Source organism: Megascapheus bottae, chromosome 12 (genome assembly GCF_031878675.1).
Source record: "Megascapheus bottae isolate mThoBot1 chromosome 12, mThoBot2.hap1, whole genome shotgun sequence".
Taxonomy (NCBI): domain Eukaryota; kingdom Metazoa; phylum Chordata; class Mammalia; order Rodentia; family Geomyidae; genus Megascapheus; species Megascapheus bottae.
Window position 1 is genome coordinate 25,300,284 of NC_143520.1, and position 15,896 is coordinate 25,316,179.

The following is a 15,896-nucleotide window of genomic DNA, read 5'->3' on the forward strand; positions in this document are numbered from 1 at the left end:
AACCTTGGACTCTCCTAGCAGAGATTTGCAATAGAGCAAAACCTTGATACATAAGGTTATATAGTATGACACTAAATATAAGGATCTCTAGGATATAGAAACATAAGCCATATAATGAATGATTGTTGTCCTTAAGGTACTATGTTATCTCTCATCTCTTTTGTGTCCCTTAGTTATCTCATATTGTTACAGTATCTCACTTTGTTACCTGATACATCAGATATATTTGTATTTGGTTATTTGAAATTGGATAGGGAAGGGGGGAAAACAAGATGAGGGAGGAGTGGGTTTGGGAAGGAGGGAAATGGGGACCAAGACATGTGAAAGGGTAGTAATGTATGTGAATTAATGCACCTTCTATCTGGCAATATCATGTAACACTTCTATTTATTACAATAAAAAATATATGAAAAAATGGTTACTAGCACATTTTTCCCAAATCTTTGCATTCACACTTCTAAAGTATCAAAAGAGTGGAAAGTAAAAATATTGTTCTGAAAGCTACCTACAAATTACTAGAAATAAATTGTGAGTGACTGTGATTAATATTAAAAACTACTTAAATGATAGTCTCTCCTTCCCCTCTATCCTTCTCCACTCCATGTCTTTCTTTTGTACCCTTCAGTAAAAGAAATCTTCTAGTTTGACTCTTTGACTGCCCAACTAGGATTCTCTGATATGGGTTGCTTGGCTGCATGACTAATAGAATACATAGCAGTCTGTGTGGTAACACTATTATCTCCCTTGCAGGATGGAATTTGGATAGAATTTCATGAGGTTTTCATTGCATTTCTGTTTCATTTCAGTGGATTTATAATTAAATTTAATACTTGTAACATGGTTAATACAGTCCACTGAATCTTCACTATTGTTTTGAATAGCTTTTGTCATAATTATCAATAATTTCAGACAATTTTGAAGATTAAAATTGCCCTTCAAAGTCCTTTGTACATCTTAGAAGATTATTATTATAAAGTCAAAATGTAAAAAAAAAATATTTATCAACTTTATTGAAAAGAAAGACCTGCAAAGGAACTTGTTTCTTTTGATAGGTTCTGTTACTCTAATAGTAGCCACACTACAATATAAAAATGCATCTATATTTGCCCTTAAAGTTACTATTCTTTGTGCAGTTGAATATATATATGGTTTACTTTGAAGTTTTAAAATGTGATCATAATGCAGATCAGCAGAAGATGGTGGCGGTTCAGTCTGAGTCTTTCTGAGCTCTCACCAGGATACCAGTTCTGGCATCGTAGGGTAAAGTTCATACCCAAAGATAGATCCTAAGTAAGCTTTAGCACCACAGAGATCTCAATAAGAGAGAAAAAGGGCAGAAAACCGGCACAAGCAGACAGTATGGAGCAGCACCAGCAGCAAGGAGCTACTGTGGAGACCAAGCCTCCTTTAGGCACCTGGGCACACAGCGCTTATCGACAGCCCAGACCTGCCGGCTCCAGACAGTGCCAGACAGAGCCTGGGCAAGCCCAGAGCCATCACCTGGCTGAGGCGCAGACTTTCCAGCTTCATGGAATCAGAAAATTCAGCAATTTGTGAGTACCTCCGTGGGCATTTTAAATTCTGCTCAAGAAACTGCATTGGGAAGTAATCCCCTCCCCTACCAGCCAAGAGCAGCGCCATCTTTACAGCTGGCAAAGACCCTGCCAAACCAATTGGAGCCTGAGAAGTGGTGCTGGCAGCGTCATCATTCAAAAGAACAAAGGTTTTCCCAGAGGCAGCTTACCCAGATATCTGCCCCCTGTTCCTACCCTTGGGTGGAGCCGCATTCATAGTAAATAAATCTGCTCCCAACTCCAAAGGTTTTTTTTTTTATCTGCCCAATCAAGAAAACTGATCAGAAAAACTGCAAAGGCAAATCGCAAGAGAAAAAGACTTTTTGAAGGGTTTGGATCCTGAATTTAGTGGAGACACAAATTTTGTATCCTGTCCCTGCCCCCCCCCAAACAAACTGAAGAATACCCTTTTTCTTTCTACTTTTTTTCATTTGCATTTTTATGTGTTCTTATTTTTTTTTGCCATTTTACTTCCACTTTTTTAATGTTATGATTCTTTCCGTTTGTTTCCCCCACACTTTCTTTCTGTCATTATGCTCATTCGGAGAAACAAAGTGACAGCACTGGGTACAGACTGGAAACAAATGATATTTTGATTGATACAGTTGCCTGCTTTTTACTCTATTGGTTCTTAACCCTAGTATTTCTTGTGTGGGATCTCACCCCACCATTTTTCTTGTTTTTCTTTCTTTTGTTTATTTTTATGCTTTTTAAATTTTTATCAATGAACTCTCCTATATATACCTTCCTCTTTTCTTTATATATTCTTCTTATTACTCTTCTTATGTTCGTAAGTTCTATCTTATTTCTTCCAAATTCTGTACTCAACTATTTTACCTTTATATCACCTTAGATCAGTTATCCTTATGCTATCCCTTTTCTTCATTACTATATTAATCTTACACTCCTACATTACACTTTTATTACATCCCCTCTTGTCTTTCATACTGTTTTTCTATCTCTGGTCCTCTGTTCATTCTTCAACTGTAATAATGCATGGATTTACAGTTGATGCTTGTTGAACAATACTGTATATCTAGGTGTTCAATAATACTGTAGGTCCAGAGGGACTTTAATAAAATAGAGATTGGATTGAGAGGGGAGGGTTAGTCATAAAACAATGACTTAAATTTGTCTGTAAGTGCACAAAAAGAGAGAGAGAGAGTGATACCAGTCTAAAATTGTGAATATGGTGGCTCATGCCTATAATCCTAGATATTCAGAGGCTGAGATCTGAGGATTATGGTTCAAAGTCAGCCAGCCCTAGCATTAAAGAACCCAGGCGCTTATGTCCAATTAATCATGAGAAAACTGGAAGTGGGGCTGTGGCTCAAGAGGTAGGATGTTAGGCTTAAGCTGAAGACCTCATGGACACCACCCAGGCCTAGAGTTAAAGCCCCATGACCTACAATAATAATAATAATGTTTTACAAGAAGGAATAGGAGATACACTAGGTCTCCTTGGCAAAGGTCAAAATTTTCTTAATAAGGACCCCGAAACACAACAAATCAGAGAAAGTCTGGATAAGTGGGACTGCATTAAACTGCAGAGCTTCTGTATGGCAAAGGACATAACAAGTAAATTAACTAGAAAGCCTCCAAAGTGGGAGAAGATCTTCACTAACCATTCAATGGACCAAGGCCTCATATCTAAAATATATCAACAGCTAAAAAAATTGAATCACTCCAAAACTAATCTCCAATGAAACAACCATCCCATTAAAAGATGGGCCAAAGACTTAAAGAGAGTCTTCTCTGAAGAAGACATAAGAATGGCCTAGAGATGCATGAAGAAATGCTCAACATCTCTGTCCATAAAATAAATGCAAATCAAAACAACTCTAAGTTTCCACCTCACCCCAGTTAGAATTGTCACATACAGAAAGAGTTATGTGAGGAATCAATATCTAAACGAGATGAAAACATAAAGAAGGTGATACATGAATGAGAGGAAGCCATAACGGAGGCCATAATAAAAGATTTTCAAAGAAAAATGGATGAATTCAAAGATCCACAAATAAAAAAACTGATTGAACTACAGCAAATGTCCAATGAGAGTAAAGCTGCTAAGCTAACCACTCAAATGGAAATCAAAGAGTTAAACAAGTTCATACATGATCTAAAACAAGAGTGCAAAGCATCAAAAATGAGCAATTGGAAGGTAGGGAGATGAAGAATAAAGTAGAAAGTATTGATAGAAGGTGACACAATGCAGAAGAAATAATCTCCGGGTTGAAGATAACCTAGTTGTTATAAAGAACAGGAAATGACTCAAACCAAATCTAGGAAATATGAGAGACCGCTTCAGGAGGTCCAAGCTATAATTAATAAGCCTAATTTAAGGCCAAATGGTATTGAAGAAGGCCTGGAGAAAGAGGTCAATGGTATGGGAAATATACTTCAGGGAATCATCTCAGAGAACTTCCCAAATATCCAGAAGGGCAGGTCCATCCAGATACAAGAAGCTTTCAGAAAACCAAACAGACCTGACAAGAGATGGACATCCCACTGCCACATTATAATCCATACAGGATCAACAGAGACCAAAGAAAGGATCCAAAAAGCAGCCAGGGAGAAGAGAACAATCATCAGCAAAGGAAAACCAATCAGAAAAACCACAGATTTCTCAGCAGAGACCATGCAAGCAAGAAGAGATTGGAAGGATATACGCCATGCCCTTAAGACAAATAACCACCAACCAAGAATACTGTACCCACCTAGACTCACATTTATAACTGAAGGAACAATAAAAACCTTCCATTACAAGGAAAAGTTGCAACACTACATAGCAACCAAACCAGCATTATAGATAATTCGCAAAGATGTTCTACACATTGAAAACCAACACAAATTGGATACTGACAAAGAAATGCCACCTAGCAATCATATCAGCTAAGAACCGAAAGAACTGTCAAGCCACAGGCCCTAATGAAATATTTTAAAAATGGCAGGAGCTAGTAAATATTTTTCAACCCTAACTCTCAATATCAATGGACTTATCTCTCCAATTAAATGGCAGAGATTGTCTAGTTGGATCAAAATTAAGATCCACCATTCTGCTGTCTTCAAGAGACACATCTTGTCCCCCAAAACAAACATTTTTTTGAAAGTGATAGGTTGGAATAAAGTTTATCAAGCTTACGGCCCCCATAAACAGGCTGGAGTTGCCATCCTCATATCAGATAAAGTAGACTTCAAACTAAAATTAGTGAGAAAAGACAAACACGATTCTTACGTACTAATAAAGGGATCTCTCCTCCAGAAGGACATAATCAACCTAAATATCTACACACCTAATCCCGGAGCACCAAACTTCATCAAGCAAACTTTACTTTTACTAAAACCACATATAGATTGAAACACATTGATTGTTGGTGACTCTAACACATCACTCTCACCTATGGAAAGATCAACCAGGCAAAAATGCAACAGAGAAACTCAGAATTGAACATCTGTATAGACCAACTAGATCTAACAGACATCTGCAGATTATTTCACTCAGCAACATTGCAATATACCCTTTTTTTTCAGCAGCACATGGAACATTTTCCAAAACAGACCACATTTTAGGGCATAAAAAAAACCTGTGTAGATTCAGAAACACTGAAATTGTTCCCTGCATTCTCTCAGACCACAAGGGCATCAAAGTAGAAATGAACACAAATCTCCACCAATGAAAACCGATAACTCATGGTGATTGAACAACACAGTGTTGAATCACAAATGGGTCAGAGTTCAGAACAAAAATTCAACAGTTTATGAAATTTAACAAAAAGGAGCACACAAAATACCAGCTCCTTTGGGACATGGCAAAGGCAGTACTCAGAGGAGTTGGTTCTTTGAAAAAATTGACAAAATTGACAGACCCTTAGCAAATCTTACCAATAAAAGAAAGGAGCATACTGAAATAAACAAAATCCCAGATGAGAATGGTAATATTATGACAGAATTGCCAAGATCCAGAGCATCATGAGGGAATACCTTTCAAACCTTTATGCCAACAAATTTGAGAATCTAGAAGAAATCTAATAATGACAGATGCTGGTGGGGATGTGGCCAGGAGGGATCACTACTACACTGTTCGTGGGAGTGCAAACTCATTCAACCACTATGGAAAGCAGTATGGCAGTTCATCAAAAGACCAAACATGGGTCCCCTATGACCTAGCAATTCCACATCTTGGCATTTACCCAATCATCCTGAAACAAGGACATACTAAATCCACTAGCACAACGATGTTCATTGTAGCACTATTTACCAAATAAAGATATGGGACCAACCCAGATGTCCCTCAGTTGATGAGTGAATCAACAACATGTGGTATTTATACACAGTGGAATTTTATGCTGCTGTCAGAAAGAACGACATTGCCCCATTTGTAAGGAAACAGAAAGGCTTGGAAAAAATCATGTTAAGTGAAGTAAGCCAGACTCAAACGAACATAGGCTCAATGGTTTCCCTCATTTGTTATAATCATTAGAAACCTTGGGCTCTCCTAGCAGAGATTTACAATAAAACAAAACCTAGATACATAAAGCTATATCGTATGATGCTAAATGAAAGGACCTCCAGGATATAGAAACAAAAGCCATAAAATGAGTGATTATTTTCCCTAATGTACTATGTTATCTTTCATCTCTTTTGCTGTCCCTTGGTTATCTCATATTATTATAATATTTCATCTTGTCATATATTTTATATATGCGTATTTGGTTATTTGAAATCAGATAGGGAAGGGGGAAAATAATATGAGGGGTTTGGGTCGGGGGAGGGTAATGGGTCGAATATATGGAAAAGCGTATCAATGTATGTGAATTAATGCACCTGCTATCTGGTGAATATAATGTAGCCCTTTTATTAATTACAATAAAAATATATGCAAAAAATGTGATCATAATATAGGGAAACATTTATACATAAACAAATACAGGCTAAACAAGCTTGGTGTTTGTTTTGGAACAAGAATGATATAATTTTTTTTTAATCACAGTATGTAACATCTTCTTAAAGAGCATCCAGAAACAAGGACATACTAAATCCACCAGCACAACAATGTTCATTGTTGCACTATTTACCATAGCGCTGGAACCAACCTAGATGTCTCTCAGTTGATGAGTGGATCAACAGGATGTGGTATATGTACACAATGGAATTCTATGCTGCTGTCAGAAAGAACGACATTGCCCTATTTGTTAGGAAATGGAAAGATTTAGAAAAAATCATATTAAGTGAAGTAAGCCAGACTCAAAGGAACTTAGGCTCAATGGTTTCCCTCATTTGTCATAATCAGTAGAAACCTTGGGCTCTCCTAGCAGAGATTTGCAATAGAGCAAAACCTTGATACAAAAGGCCATATCGTATGACGCTAAATGAAAGGATCTCTAGGATACAGAAACATAAGCCATATAATGAATGATTGTTGTTCTTAAGGTACTATGTTATCTCTCATCTCTTTTGCTGTCCCTTAGTTATCTCATATTGTTACAGTATCTTACTTTTTTACCTGATATATCAGATATATTTGTATTTGGTTATTTGAAATTGGATAGGGAAGGGGGAAAACAAGATGAGGGGTGGGGTGGGGTGGGAGGGAGGGAAATGGGGACCAAGACATGTGAGAGGGTATCAATGTATGTGAATTAATGCACCTTCTATCTGGCAAATATCATGTAACCCTTCTATTAATTACAATAATAAATATATGAAAAAAAGAAATTTCTGTTGCAGTTAATCATTGTAATAACAGAGAATATTTTGCCATATGACAGCCATGTTTTTGCTAATAACTTGCTATTTATAGAAAGAGAGTCTTACTGTCAGCTCACTTGGGCAAATTTAAAAGAACAGACAGCACTCATGACCACACACGACAAATAAGTTGCCATTTGCTTTAGCCTCGCTGGATGACAAAGAGGATGCTGCAGATGCAAAGAAAGATCACAACTGGAAATGGTCTCTGGGAAACACTTCATACACAAAACCACAGAGCTACACAACCCTTAACAATCTCCACAATAAGGAATACAGATTCCAACTTCCCAAAACTCCCTGTGGCATAGTTTAGATGAAGATATCGGCCCAATCTAACACAACTTTAAAAGACCTCCTTGATATCTTAATTTAGTTGTATTTTAATTTTCATATTGAAGTACCCTTACAAGTGCCCAACAGTGAATGTAGTTCTTATTTCATCATTATAGTGGTAACCCTGGCATTGCTTTTTCTTCATTTTAATTAAAACATCTTACTTCAAACTATATCCTTTGTTCATCCACAAATCTTCACAAACAGAATTCCAAGCCAGTTTTCTAGAATAAAAAAATATTGTTTAGGCCTGGAGCTTGACCTAGTGGTAGAGTGCTTGCCTAGAATGCAGGTTCAATTCCTCAGTAACACATTTATAGAAAAAGCTTGAAATGGTGCCGTAGCTCAAGGGATAAACTCTAGCCTTGAGAAAGCCCAAGGACAGCGTTCAGGCTCCAAGTTTAAGCCCCAAGCCTGGCAATACATATCTACTTAGTTTTATAACTGGCAAAGTCCTTTGTAATCACAAAATGACTTTGATCTCAATAAAAAAAAGTTTTCAATACATTGTTTGCTAATCTTTATAATATTGTTTTTTATAAAAAAAAATCTCTGGAGGAAAACTAGGTGCACGATTGTAAGTGTACTACACTTACTTTCAAATGATCTTAACTGATTGTTGGAACACATCAACTTGTTAGTTGATTCTACATCAATTACTACTATCATCAACCTAAATTCTGAGTAATTTCAACATCAACATATAAAAATGGTATACTAAATAATAGATATTAAGACCATCAATATCACCTAGAAAAAAAAAGCTCTACCCAGAAAAAGAATCAAAATTAATTTTCTTTGTGTCCTATAAATCCATATCAGATATAGCAATTCTCTGCTTCTCTCTACTAAATTTATGTTAATACAAAATAACAAAAATGAAAATACTATTTATTAATCATTTCATATGTGATGTACATTCAATCTACATAAAAATATTTCAAGACAATTTATATCTTTTTAAAGCCAAAAATTAAAATCAGAGTGTTTTTCAGTCACACAGTTACTAATAAAGATGAGAAACTAGCACTATGTGCAGAATGCCCTGCCTCAGAGATAAAATGAAATAAATATAATTTTCATATTCTCACTGTGATTGAGACTGCTGAGTTTATTTAATACCGATCTTCTCCTTTACCCCTATTAAGTGTACAATAGAGCAATTGGGTATGCTGGTAAAACACTAAATGTAACAACTTTTTTTAAAAAATACATAGAAATGGAGGGACAGAGAGTGTGCAACTGAAGCCAGGGGACTCAAAGGACACTATGCTGAAAATGAAAACTTTAGCTTGTGAATGGGGATAGGTGTGAAAAACTGGGAGAGAGCAAGGGAAGGGGTAATACTGCCTAACAAGAGATGTAGTCCTAAGATGATTTATATAACTGTAGCCCCTCTGTACATCACCTTTATAATACCAATAAAAATTTAAGTAAAATAGAAACATTTAAAACTTGTTAATGTGAATGTAAGAGAAAATTTTATGACTACAACTGTTTGTTAGCTTTCTGTGGGTCACTATTTTAAGTATAATTACTCAACCTTTACAATATTCAGAAAACTTGATACTATTGCTATCTCATTCTTAATGTAAAGAGCTTGGGGCAAAGAGAGCTAAAATAACCTACACAAAGTTACACCACTATGCTTTAAGTATGGCATATGAAAAATGCAGCAGAACAGTCTATGGCCTTTGCCCCTTGCAGCATCTCAGGCAGTTTTTGCAGAACAGGAAGAGAGATCATCCCTAAGAAGGGTGTTATTTTTTCCCATGTCAAAATTATTGTTAAGTATGATAAGTAAACTAAGTCTGAAATATTGGTCTTTCATGAACCCAAGATATTAAATCTTTTATTCTGTCCTTGTTTCATTTTAGGCCCTGCTAAGGAGAGAAGACAAATCACATTAAAATGACATATTTACTGTTCTAATTTATAATTGAGTAATATCATAAATTATACAGTTCTTGCTACCCAGCGTACAAGGGAATGTATTCTACAGATTCATCCCAAACCATATGGTGTATCTCTCCACATGGTCAGATTTTTCTCCTCATTCAAAGACCTAGTTAAAGAACAGGTAAACTGAAAATATCTGACTATAAGCAACACTGGTTTCCATTTCAATTTGGAAACATCACCTATTTCTTAGAAGGAAGAATGGCAGTGGAATGGCCAACTGCAAACATCTAAGTTTTAATTTGTGGACTCAAATGTTGGCTCTTTTATCTTTTACGTTGGTGTCCCTGGTGAACCCTAAATACTTTCAGAATCTCCTTTCAATTCTAACCTTCCAAATCATTCCTCCTTCTCCATTCCCTCTGCTACAGCTTCAACCCTTCATAAATCTGATATTGTTGTACTTACTTAGAAAGTATCTTTTCTATAGGTCTTCTTACTGCAATCCTCTCTGAAGATATCAACAGAATAATATTAAAAAAGAAAATATTTTGTTCACAGGAATAACTCCAACAAGACACCTCTCTCTCTCTCTCTCTCTCTGTCTCTCTGTCTCTGTCTCTCTCTCTCTCTCTCTCTCTCTCTCTCTCTCTCTCTCTCTCTCTCTCTCTCTCTCTCTCTCTCATCTCTCATCACTACAATTAAGTTAAAGTTTGTTGGATGTTTGCCCATGTTATTTTTACAATGTGTTTCTAATTTTCCATTATTGTTTTAAGTGTTACTGGACAAACCTTCTGTTTGTAAATTAATTGATTGCCATTCATTAATGTGTAGTAGAGCTGCCTCATTTCTTTGACTATTCTCTGTTTTCCAACTGTGCATAAAATTGTTTATTTTATACTTATTTCATAAATTATTTCAAATGCATTTTTAAATTTGGTTAGTTTACTCCATTCTCGAAGTGTTACCATAATCCCTGATTTATGACTCTACACACCTATCCTACTTCTTCAAATTAATGACAGAAGTTGTTTGCAGGTAATGTTTCTCTCTTCCCTCCACTGGTTCTCACATTTACTAGCACAATGCCTTTCACCTGTAGGAATATGTGATAAATATTAACAGAATTAAATTAAACTTTTAAATTAAACAAATACACTTGCTTTATCCTCCCGAGACTGAATTTGTAAAGAATAAAAGACTCTTTACATCTTTCCCTTCCAAAGCCAAAAATGGTAATGTGATTATAAAAAGAAAAAAAGAAAGAAGTCATTTTTAAAATATTATTGATGGTTTTGTTTTTTTTTAACGTGAAGTGTAAAGTAGTTGGGACCAGCGGAAAGCCAAAGTGGCATCAAGAATGCTATCAGCACAACCTAGCTAAATAGCTAAAATGGAAAGAAAACAATTGAAGCTGAAATCCTCCACCAAGACTTCTCTGTATTTCCCCATATTGCATGAAGTCAATAAGGAATGAAAGTAAAGGACAGTTATTAAAAAGTCTGAAAAGTAAAACAGAATATAAGACAGAGGGAAAGCTAGAAAGATTTATAGACAATAAGAAATAAAAAGCTGGCAATTGCAAGTTGGAGAGGATGACACTGAAAAAAAGACTAGTTCATGTTCCCATCAGGGATTTGCAGTTGGCATGCACAACAAGGTAGGGAGAAGACTAGATGTTTCCTGACTTGGATCAAAGGCCCGGTATCCTATTAGGCCCACTTTAGCACACATGATCAGTGGCAGAGACCAATAAGGAACACAAGTTAACATATGAACCTTCACTGAACCAATCATGTCCCAAAGGAGAATTAGTCAATCATGCAGGCCACCCCTTTGAGGGATTTAACAGAACTCCTGGGTCTGGAATCATTTTTTTTTCTTTTTGTAGCCTTGCTTTCAATATACTTATTGCTTACTAAACTTCATTAATCCTCCTGTTTACTTGGTAGAGAAACAGATCTCTACCCCAACAAAAGACTATAACGTCTTCCCTCAAGGAAGATTTTTTTTGTCAGTCCTGAGGCTTGAACTCAGGGCCTGTGCACTGTCCTCAGGCTTTCTCACAGCTAGCAATCCACAGCACCACTTTTGGCTTTTTCTGTGTATGTGGTACTGAAGAATTGAACCCAGGGCCTGGTGCATGCTAGGTGAATATTCTACCACTAGGCCACACTCCTGGTCTGAAGATAATTTTTAATTGCATTTTATTGTTGGGGTGATATATATAGGGGGTTACAGTTACATTTGTCAGGTAGTGATTGCATTACTTCGTAAACATTGATACTTCTTTATAAGTTTTTCTTCCACTTTCCTTTTCCCCACCCTCCCATAATTTTCATGTTATGTTTTCTGTATCCAAATAGCATATTTTTCAAAGCAACTGATTTTAGATTGCTGAATGGCCCTTTTGACAATATTACAAAATTCTTAACACTTATGTGAAATTAAATAATTAAAGGCACACTTCTGAAGACATGATGTAAGTTTTGGAAAGACTAGAGCAGCCACAGAATCTCTGACCTTCATGCTTACATTTCACACACACACACACACACACACACACACACACACACACACACACACACAATCAGAATTAAATAGCCACCAGCTTTTTTCCTACTAATGATATGGAAAGTAAGAAAAAGAACACATCTGCTTCTTGTTATTATTGCTCAAGACATCTAAGATGTTGAAAATTTGGAGAAAAGAGTCACGCATCTTGCCAATTTCTGTGAATGCATTAAAAAAAACCACTGGAAGATTGTCCTCTTAATTATTTGGTAATCACTATTTGTTTTGCTTTGTGAATTTCCCTCTGTAAGCATTTCAAAGTTGCCACCTCTTCTCTCCAAAAGACTCAGAAACACATATTTTCAGCCTAGGTATACTTACAGCAAATAATATATATATATATGCATTCTGATTTTATCATCTGTATTTATCCATACTGATTAATTAAATGGTTTGTACTTCACCAAAAATTCAAAAAAGAAAAGGGATTTTCTTAAGACATTTTCCCATGAAGATTAAAGTTCAGGTATTTTATGCATGTCAATCAATAATGCTTTTGGGTACCCATATTCTGTACTTTGTGTGGCATGATTATGAAATTGTGATGCTTGGCTAACAAACATATTTGAAGTTTCCAAATAAATCAAATCCAAGTGAAGAACTAGTCACATTTATTGAGCATTTGTTGTCAATATTAGCTGTCTATTAACTCTCAACAAATGAGACAGTTCTTAACCTTATATTCATTTTATAGAGACATTAAGCAATTTGTTCAAAGTTGCATAGCTAGAGATAAAGCGGGACTTAACACCAGATGTTTCAAATCCAGAGCCCAAATTCCTAAATCACTGTATATGCCACCTTTTTATTGAAGGAGTTATTCTGGGAAACAATGTAAAAAATAGCCAGAATAATCTCACCACCAGGAGATACATAATGTGTTAAATATTTCTATTTAAGAGTTCAATAAAGTAGTGTGAGTTTGCTTATATCTCTAATCACAGTTACACAGGAGGCAGAGATTGGGAAAATGTTGGTTCTATTGTAGAATGGCTTAAAAACCTGTGAGATCTCAAAAGCATTGTCTGTGTGCCAGTGGTACATACCTGTAATCTGGCTACCCTGGGAATATAAACAGAAGGATCTAAATCTAGAACTGTCTAGGCAAAAAGTGAGCCCTTTTCAAAAATAATGCAAGCAAGTAGAGTAGAAGTAATGACTCAAGTGTTAAGAGTACCTTCCCAACAAAGGTAAGGCCTTGAGTTCAAAACCACAGTACCACACACACACACACACACACACACACACACACACATATGCACATACACACACACACACACATACACACACAAACACACACACTATGTTTAATATATTGTGATTATTCATTTGGATCTGGATTCTGCTTAAGAATTATTGTGTAAAAAGCCTTGCTCAAAGCTGAAATTCACCACTTCAGGGAGATATTAGAAAGCTGTTAATAATTTTTTGAGCTTTTATTCTTCTAAAACTTGAAATAACAAGATCTTAAAATATTTAGAAGACAATTAAAGGTAATGTTTATATAAATTGCCTAAAGTAATAAATCTTAACATACAAATTCAATTCTCCATTTCAAAAATTCCCATTTTAAAATTGACTAATATCCTTCACTATACTTAACTGATGAAAGGAGTACAACATTTTTTCACTTAAATAAAAAGTGTTTTGTGAGGGTAACATAGAGAAAAAGTAAGATAAATAATTAGAAATATTCAAAACATCAAGTAGTGTATTAATCATGTTATCTTTTGTATTTATTTCTCTTCCATATTCATAAAACTCCATATTCAAGAACTGTAAGTAGGAATATAGTCTTTTATGAGTACACGGCAAATACATCCAGTATGACTTCAATTGAATGGGAAAATGAAATTATACATGACTTACTGTATGTGATGCTTGGTGATGTCAAAATGATTTGGAAACACTCATCCTTAAGAAACTCCTACAAAATGCATCTGTGGAGGAAGAGAAAAGGCCAAAAGAATAAGTAGTTGGCCATAATCACAGAACTAATCCAGACCAACACACATGTAGAGACTACGTGTTAACACATATTACAAAATATAAATTGTATATCTAGGAAAGTATAATAAGCTAATGAACTGAAGTAAAAAATACATGAACATATTCTAAATGCCAGGCTAGAGAACATTCAATACTCATATGTAAGAGATAGAAAAAGTATACATACTGACTCCTGAATTATTTAGAAATACACAGAACTCTAAGAATATTATCCCAGTACAACAGCAATTCAAAAATAGGAGACGCTTACAAGTAAACTCAGTTGGAGGTTTGAAGTGATTATCCAAATAATAAAAGTTTTGAAAATGTACTTTTGTCTGACATGTGAAGATCACTGAATTAGAAGACAATTTTGCTTGATTTATTGAGAGAATTGCACCAATTCACTTTGTAATTGCATTGCAGTTCTAATTGAAAACCACAGACTGAGAAAAATGCAGGCAAGCTGCTTGCACATCTCACAAAAATAAACAAACGGATCTATTCTCTGTTCTCCAGCAGGCAGGTGAGATTGTAAGGAGAAAGTGATTTAATCAGGCTTTATTAATTAAATTGTTTGTTTCTGAAGACGAGTATTAGAAGAGCACATTAACTCTAAAGTTCAAAATATTTCAACCTAAATGGATTCATGCTGCCAGGTATTCTGTTTCATGAAAAAACTACCAAAAGAAATCAAAATGAAATGCAACCAATCTTCTGAAAATTATATGGAACATTCTAATGTACAGTGTGCAGCTTCAAATAGGTCAGACACACTGTGGGTAACACAATGAGCAAGCTTCTTTAAAGGAACATCAATATTAAGTGACCAATAGAATTTAATTTCTGACTGGGTTATCACTGGTGTCTGGTACCTGTAATCCTACCTGTTCTGTGAGGGAGAAGCTATAGTGGTAAAGCAAGCTAGCCTTCAGCAAAAAGCTAAGGGACAGTACCAAGGCCCTGAGCTGAAACAAGCAAACAAATGAATAAAAACCTGACCAAACTTGAGCCTTGTCGACGATATCATTTATGCATAAAAAGTTATATATTTTATTTGCAAAAACCTATTATAATCAAATCAATAATTCAACATGTAGCACAAGCAGCCCAAACAGAACATGTAATTTATCTTTACCTCTGTGAATGAGGCCAAAATGTCTCTTGTCTCTACTGGCTCCTGCATGGATAGTTTTACTAATGTGACAAAGGCTATGAAGCTGAGGAATTTAGATACAGCTAACGAGCTAGAGAAAAAAGACAATGATAAATCAAGAACTTCCCAAGAAACTAAGTATTTTAACTAAACCTTGTTTTTATAAGCTTGTAACTTATAACTTAGTAGAAGATATGCATTCATCTTAACATATAATTAGTTAACAGAATGAATAGATTTATTTCTTCATATTCATAAGGTATATACCCATTCTCACAGATTATTGCTCTGAGATGACACTAATTACACAACTCTTAATATGATCTCAACAGGAGAAAATTGATCGCAGTTTCACAACCAATATTTCTCACCAGAGCCCCATCTTCCAACACCTGATAGCCCTTATGTGGCAGGAAAGATAGAGGCTGCCAATTGGGACATAAAATACATAATCTGATGCATAACATAATTCATAGAATTAGAAAATGTCCTGAAATTTAAATGTAAATAGATTAAAATTGCCAAATAGTTAAAAAATAATTGGCCAAACTAAGTGAGGAGGCATTATTATATAGCGCAAAGCTATAATAATTAAAAGACCATGGTAATAACATACAAAC

The 15,896-nt window shown here is 35.4% G+C and overlaps 1 protein-coding gene across 2 annotated transcripts in view; it reads right to left on the reverse strand.

Annotated features, from left to right (window-relative positions):
• Positions 1 to 15,896, reverse strand: part of Galnt13 (polypeptide N-acetylgalactosaminyltransferase 13) — a 497,787-nt gene that overhangs the window by 449,447 nt on the left and 32,444 nt on the right. For both annotated transcript variants that reach the window (XM_090342814.1, XM_090342813.1), the window contains exon 2: positions 14,001 to 14,071. The gene's annotated coding sequence lies outside the window, so the exon portion shown is untranslated. The remainder of the gene's footprint in view (positions 1 to 14,000; positions 14,072 to 15,896) is intronic.